At 39.6% G+C, this 7,828-nt stretch overlaps 1 long non-coding RNA gene across 2 annotated transcripts; it reads right to left on the reverse strand.

The window, feature by feature from the left end:
• Positions 1 to 2,456: 2,456 nt before the first annotated feature.
• On the reverse strand, positions 2,457 to 6,854 carry LOC123367054. Of its 2 annotated transcripts, none has more exons than XR_006578285.1 (4): positions 6,802 to 6,854; positions 5,861 to 6,088; positions 5,651 to 5,757; positions 2,457 to 3,889 (listed from the first exon to the last, which is right to left on the reverse strand). It is a non-coding gene; the product is annotated as an uncharacterized LOC123367054 (long non-coding RNA). The 2 variants fall into 2 exon arrangements; XR_006578284.1 differs by having other exon boundaries at positions 2,457 to 4,701.
• Positions 6,855 to 7,828: the final 974 nt, after the last annotated feature.

Below are 7,828 nucleotides of genomic sequence, written 5' to 3' on the forward strand. Positions count from 1 at the left end.
AATATGCTGAGATATACTTCCATTCAGTTCCATAAATGAAATATATATATATACACATATATTAGACACACACATATACACACACACACACACACACAAGGAAAAAAAAAGTAACATTTCTGGCACTGTTCTACATGAGATGCAGAATCCTAACAAGTTTCAAAGCATTAATCATTCATATACAGTCATATAACCAGAGTTGTTAGTGCAAATTGTGGCTCGCTACTTTCACAAAGAATTTTAATCTTTTTGTAAAATACAGAATATTTTTGGATGCTAAAGAATGTTAAGGCTGCAGTCTTGTCATCTGGTCCATGTATGGGGAATCAGATGGCGGGACCGAGCCTGCATTGTGGATCCATGCAGATGGACTAAATGAAGTCAGTGGAACTCTGCACAAGCACAGCAGTCCTCTTATGCAGGGTCACAGTACAGGATGAGAACTTAAGCAATTCATTGACACTAGGGAATCTAAGTAACATCTTAATAAAAATACAGCCCTGACAGCATTTTAAGATTCTGCCTTTGTGATATGAGATAGGTACTGTATTCGGTAGATTATAGATTCCATTTAACATCCATGGGAATTTATTTACTGTGCTAAATTAGCCACTGGAGAGCATTCATGTTGTTTGATGAATGCAGTAGGAATGCAATGGGATTTACAAAGAATAAAATAATTAAAAAAAAAAAAAATAATGCAAGGGCAGTATAGTCCAGTCTATTCCAGTTCATCCCACAATCTACATGCATGCAAGCTTCCGGGAAAGTTAGACTTCATTTGGAGCATGTTTTTTTTGTTTCTATTTCTAAAGAAACAAACAAAAAGAAAGAAAAAAAGAAAGAGCGTAAGTTTTTCTTGCATTTTATCTGTAGGAGAAATATTTTTGTACCATGAGTGAAACCCTTAATCTAGACTCCTCCCCGTCCCTCTCCCATTAATTCAGGCATGTGATAGGGATTTACAGCCAGTGCTTCACTCTCACATAGAGCTGGGTGATTAATGGATTTTTTTGGTTTTCTGTTAATTAAAAAGGATTGTTTAATTTTTTATTTTGAGCCTTTTTCTACGTGTAATTTTTTAAAATAAAATTAAAAAGAAATTTAACACAAAAAGTTGTTTCAAAATTGAAAAAAATCTAAATGCTTTGTTTTGAAAATGTTGATATTAAACATTTTGATTTTTTCAGATTTTGTTTTTGGGGTTTGTTCTTTTCTTTTGGGTTTTTGGTTTTTTTTAGGTTTCCTTTTTCTGACAGAAACACTTCTGCAAAAAATCGACACAAATTTGTTAAATCATCCTGTGTGGCTGAATCTGCATTTTTCACCACAGGAAGTTGTGATTTAACATGTTCATCTAGCTCTACTCTCATGCCTGCCTACAGGCAGCTGTGCTAGAGGGCCTGTCAAGCCTTGTTCTTGGGCAGTGGTAAGAGAGGATTGGCCAACCAGCTGTGGAGATACCATGCTGGGAGGCCATCTCTGACTGCAGGTAACTATGGGTGAACAGGCTGGCCATCCAGGATGAAAACACACTCAGGAATCTATCATTAAGAAAGGGCCATAGCAGGACGAAACACTGAGCGCCCAGTTCTGATTATCACTTACATCCCAGGGTAAAATTAGTTTAAGTGAGATCAGAGATCCTGTCATTGCACTCAGTGGAGCAAGGGAAGAACATATAGATAGTTTAGGATGTGTGTGTGTTGAGGGGGAACAACTGAAAGGTGAGTACAAAAAATGGAGGGGGGGAGATTTAGTAGGAAATGAGGGAGGTGGGGAGAGACTTAGGAGAAGAGAGAAAATAGACAATGATGGTAGGTAACTTGTGAAAGAGATGGAGGAATCTGAGGACAAGAGTAAGAAAGAGAGAGAGGAAACTGAAGAGAGCTGAGGAGTCAAACAATAGACAAGGAGGAGGAAATTAAGAGAAAAATAATTGGAGATATAAGAACAGAATGAGAGATGGAAGGGAATAAAGAAATGTTAAGGAATAAAGGAAAAACAAAAAGAAAGAAACAGATTTGAGATCAGCCATTTTTATTTGTTTATTCAGGTCACATATTACATTTGCCTGCTAGAAGTGAACTATACAGAACTGAAAGGAAGGAGAAATCCATTCTAAGTCCTGGGAGTGCAGAGAATCTTTAGGCTGTGGGCATGAGGGAGAGAGTGTTTTCAGCCCATTTGTGACTTGGTGGTGATGGGAGAATACACACACTTTTATGTTTCCTTTTTGAGACCTGCTTTCCAGACCTCCCATTGCAATCCCATTCTTATCAGAGGTTACCTTCTCTTTTTATAATACGGGTACATTTAAGAACTACCAAGAAGCAGCTACAAAAATGTTTATAGGAAAGTAATCCATGCAAGGTGTACAACCTCTCACATGAGAGAGTCACCTTGTTCACAAAATGGATGATAACCTCCTTTTTCAAACCCCTCCTATCCATGTCACTAGCAAAATAGGAATCTGTAATAGCATGTATTAATTTATGTAAATCCTTGTGCCTGTAGAACTGTCTTATCAGCACAAGTCAATACCATACTGCACACATTTGCTTATGGATTAATTTCACTTTTAAAAAGTATCAAGAAGAAACAACTTCACATTGTGTTGCAATGTCAACATAAAACGTTATTTATTAACCACAGGAACATTAAACATAAACAACAAGACTGATGGAAAAGAGACAGTTCGTCAAGTTGCAACCCAGATTGAAATGCACAGACCTGAAAATTAGCAAGCCAGCTCCTATGTAGATCTTTAGTACATATGACTGAAATAATTACAATGATCAACACATTGCTAAGGAAGTAAAGTCTGTACAGAAATCAGTAAGGAGGTGCAGAGCATTGCCCTTCCCTCCTACAGCCTCACTGATTGACAGCTCCAATTCTGACTCTAGGGCTACAGGTGGCAATACAGCCTTCTTGTGAGAAGTAATGGATGGGCCTCTTGCCTTGAGGACAAGCATTCCAAAGTACCTTCATATCTGAATGATGTCCAGGTTTCAATCACATCAGCTGCCAACACTGGCTTCCTGTAGAATATCAACTCAAGGTCTCATTCCTTCTCTTCAAGGCACTCAGTAGCCTGATCCCCACGCTATGTAGATTACCTAAAACTTTGGCAGGGCAACTGTGGTCCATAACTCTGCTCCTGAGGCATAATGGACTTTTTTAGCACAAAGGTAAACATCTTTGCAGGAGATGGATGTTTCCTAGACTGTGGAATGAACTCCAACATGAACTACAGACCATCCCAAATCTCACCACCTTCAAACACACACATAGGACCATGTGCATAAAACAAATACAAACCAACCTACCAAAATAAAACACTACACTGTGCACACAGTTCTCCCAAAACAGGAACAGGATGAGAGAGTACAAGTCACACATGACAGGTTTTAGCTACTTTGCTTAATGCACTACTGGAAGGTGCTCCGATATTATGGTGATGAGGGTGGTTTAAGAACCTATATAGAACAGAATCAAATCTTGGGTTGCATCCAGACCAGATCTTGATAACAGGTCCTTTCCACTTCTGGATCTAAACTTGAAGTGCAAGTTCCAATCCACAGACTTGAAGTTCTGGACTTGGAAATTTCAGGGTCACTATTCACGGCGGGGTCTCAGATTTCAAGTCCCTATTCACTCATCTATAATTTTACATATAAATCATAAGTAAAAAAGACTTATTATTCTGAGTTTGCACTTCTTCGGTTTGCCTTGTTTGCATAAGCAGACTTCTAAGGTCATTCAGCAACCCATGGACTCAAAGTCAGATATTTGCTCAGCAAAATGGAAGAGTTCTGCTTGGACTCTTTGCTTCTTTGCTACTTTCTTTTTTAATTTTGACTGTTTGTTTGTTTCCATACTTGTTCTAATTTTCAAAGGAAACAGAAGATTTGAGGTGAAAGAGCAAAAGGTTTTGCTTCCCTCACAAAAAAAAGAGAGTTTTTCCTAGATTCAATGAAAGACTGCATTTTTATGTAGTTATTTGCAGCTCTAGTTACACATATAATTAAAAAAGACAATAGATTCTTTTATGTCTCTGCTGCTCATGGAAAAAATAGCCCATGTAAATGTACTTTTGGAGAAAAGCTCTTGTGTCATCACCCTCCCTCCTTTTTTCTTTCAGCTTTCGCTAATGGTGTACAGGAAGTTATTTATGTGGCTCAATTACCCCCTCCTTTCATTTACCATCTTCCCCTTCCCTTAGTCCATTTGAGTTCAAAATTCATTTTACTCCTGTATGTTCCCAAAACAAAATTCCAAACTGAGCCAGCATTGGCATGAGCACTGAGCAGCTATCTGGGGTTTATTCTATAACACAAAGGATGAAAGCTTAAGTCCAGTCCTTCCAGTTCCCACCTTTCATATGAAAGCTAATAGGGGAATGACAGCAAATCACCAAGCTTTGCAACCAGGGTTACATTTCTGGCAGAACAACTCACTGATGCATTAATATTTCCTGCTTGAAAAAAAATGCTGAAGCGGTGCATGTGAAGGTCTGAACAAGATATTTTGCATGAAGAAACAGAACAGAAGTGTCATGTGATGTAGCAGTTGATTAGGAAACTAAATATCTTCTATTAACAAGCAGAGTAAAGAGGTTTCTGGCACTGGCATTGGCTGTTGTCTTGCATCACCAATAGTCTATAAATCCTTGTATTCCGAAGCCTTGATGCAAAGCTGCTGGAAAGTGACCGAATTTAGCAAACAATTATAAAATCAGGTGATACAGAAAAATATTTCCAGCTGTATAGCTACCACTCTCCACTATTCAACTGTGCCCTGGGCTCAACTTTTTGAAGTTGTCACTACCCCACCATGGCAACATTGCCAGACCTCAAGTGCTTGGTTATCTAGGTCAGAGGCACAACCCCTCCCCCACCCAAAGTTTTTTCATTTAGTGCTCAACTGCATATTTCTTTTCACAGCCTTTTGTAGAAGAAAAATGAATAGAAAGGAAGGTCCATATAGTGCAGATAGGACATGTAGCTACCCTCACCCCTACCCAAAACTCAAGCTCAAACATTAGATTCACAATAATGCTGCAAATTAAGATGTTAATATACTTGGTACAGAGAGCTACAGTTAAGCCACAGTTCTTCCTTCTAGTTTAAGTCTAAGCATGTGTGAGAGTAGTTAGGCCCTGATCCTGTTATTGGTTGTGTGGGGTGGACTGATGTATCCATAAAACCAGTGGGACGCCAGACAGGTCAGTCTGCCAGCATGCTTCCAGTTACAGAATCAAAGCCTAATGACCTATATACATGCAAAAGGCTAATCTTCACTATGTATTTTACCAAGTTTGAACACAGCCATGAAGAACTGAGTTAGCCAACATGATGCTGACTGGGACAAATTGTGCTGAACATCACGTCAGCTAATTGTAATTAGATACTGTAGAGTTGAGCATTAAACTGCAATAGGGTTTAATTACAGTTAGTGGAGATATGTCCTTCTATCATGATCACAGGGTTACCTGCATCTCTGACCCCTTCCTTAATATCTGTGAGTGCACTGCCCTCTGGACTGAGGCCCCATTCCTTTATCCTCCCTGGGGTGAAATCCCACAATTCTTGTGCTCTTAGACAGGGCCCTAGGCTATAGCTCCCTGTGTATCTACCATGCTTACCCAGCAGGCCTGACTGGACTCTGTATCTGTAGTTCTTCCCCTTGGGAGCTATGACCAGTGATGAATACAGTGACTCCAAAAGGTCTTCTTAAACCAGAGTATTTAATCTTAACAGTTGGAACAAAGAAAAGCACAAAAGAAGAGGTTTTAAACCAATAAACAGACTACACACATCTGTCTAACCTAAAAGCTTAGGTAGGCCTATCTTACCCCAGACTCCTGACCTATGGAGTCTGCATGTCGTCTGATGTCGGTCTGTTCCCCAAGAGTCTCTGCCTTTTGAATCTCCTGCCTGGCTCCTCCCCTTTTCAATCCAATCAAAGTTCTTTGTTCTTTTCTGTGTCTCCTTAGCTCTCTATTGTCTCTTATCCCTTGAAGTGTTTACCAGAAGATGTGACTATCAGAATCTACCCTTCCTGGGTGCATTTCCTGACATACCTGCAAGTGAATTAACTCAATATATGCATACAGTAATCATTACAATAACCCAACTAACTGTAGCTGGATCAGGGCTATAGAGGTGAGTGCATAGGGTCTCACTCTCATGCTGAAGATCTCTCTTAAGCCCCTGTGTCCTCAGACAGGCCTACGCCCAGTCCCCACTTACTGCTGATCCCCTTTTGATTCTGAGCATTTGTGAGTAAAAGAGCAGATGCACAGGGCGCTGGACTTCCTATTGCTCAGTGCAAAGGCCTATACTAGAGCTGAGCAGTAACTTCGGCTTCCATTCTGTGGGAAATTTTACATCTCTTATGCACAATTTCCGCCCCTCAGATATGGTTTTGGATCAGAATAAAAAGTCAGCAATGCCAGAATTTTAGAAGGAATAAACCTTTTTCTTAAAAAAAGTTTGAAAGAAGCAAAATGGAATTTTTCCTAAATTTCCATCTGGCTAGTTGGTTCCCCACCCTCTCTAGCAGCCTCTCAAGCTGGCTGGTGGGGAGGTGCTGTTCCCAGCCTCCCCCACAGCTGGTTAGTGGGGCTGTTAGGTAGGCTGGGGAATCAGCAAGCCAGCCCACCTGGGGTTTCTTTCTAAAGTTTCAGTGGAATTTGACATGTTCCCATAAAATGTTTAGATCTGTCAAATCAGCACTTTCTTCCAGAAAACTGTTCTGTCAGGAAAATTTCTATCAGTTCTAGTCTAAACTTACTATTATGTAGCCACTTCATCCCAAATACAGCCTCTGCACAGACTTGTGCTGGGGCATAACTTGGAGCTAGGATGTCCACTTGGGAGATGATAAATGTCCTCTAATTGGCTTCAGCCTTCCTTGATTTGGAACTGCTGGATTTTGCTTGATACCTCGTGAACTCAGCCATCAACAATTGATGTCTCCTGAACCCAGCTGACCTTAACTCAGCCATCCCTATCAAATGCATTCCTAAAGCAGCTGTCCTCCAGAGAGCACTTATAAACTCCCCATATGTTCCAATAACACATTTTTCACTTGGATAACTCAGAAATGGCTGAAGCTATAAACGTCAAACTTGGCTGGTTTTGTACAAATCATTCACACTTCAAAGTAAAGCCAAATATGAAGAAAATTTGGATTGGTAGCTTTAATCACAAATGAAATATTGTGTATAGAGTTACAATCAGCATTTGTTTATCAGTTGTGTCCTTAATTGGGATGATGATAATAAATGGATCCTCAAGTGTGTGAAACTAAGTGGATATAAATAGTCTCATGTACACTTGCAAAACTACCACTTAAAATGCTCATAATTTTAAAGCTAGTGAACTGATTATCTTCAAACTTGACTGTTTTTGTAAGTATTAGAGACTTAATAATTGAGCTAAGTTTTAAGTTTCTGACTTTAGTTGGTTTAGAGTTACCCGAGAACAAAATTTCCTCATCTGAACCTTTGAAAGAGGTGTATTTTTTTTCATTTTCACATTACTCAGAAATGGCTGAATTGATTTTTATTGAAATTTACTAGATCCTTCCATTCCTCACCCCTACTCCTCCTCTGAGTTGAGACCACGCCTGTGAAACTTAAGTCAAATATAAGTTTGAGAAAACTATCATGACAGTGGGGATCGGATGGGAGGGTGCTTGGGCTGCTATTCATTACAAAATTTTACTATGATTGTAAGGCAAGTGATAGAGATCTGTGCTGGGGTCTGAAGGTTGAGGGTTCAAACTCTGCTGATGACCCCTATGGAAGCTCCTATAT

The sequence above is a fragment of the Mauremys mutica genome, chromosome 3 (assembly GCF_020497125.1).
Source record: "Mauremys mutica isolate MM-2020 ecotype Southern chromosome 3, ASM2049712v1, whole genome shotgun sequence".
Classification (NCBI taxonomy): Eukaryota; Metazoa; Chordata; order Testudines; family Geoemydidae; genus Mauremys; species Mauremys mutica.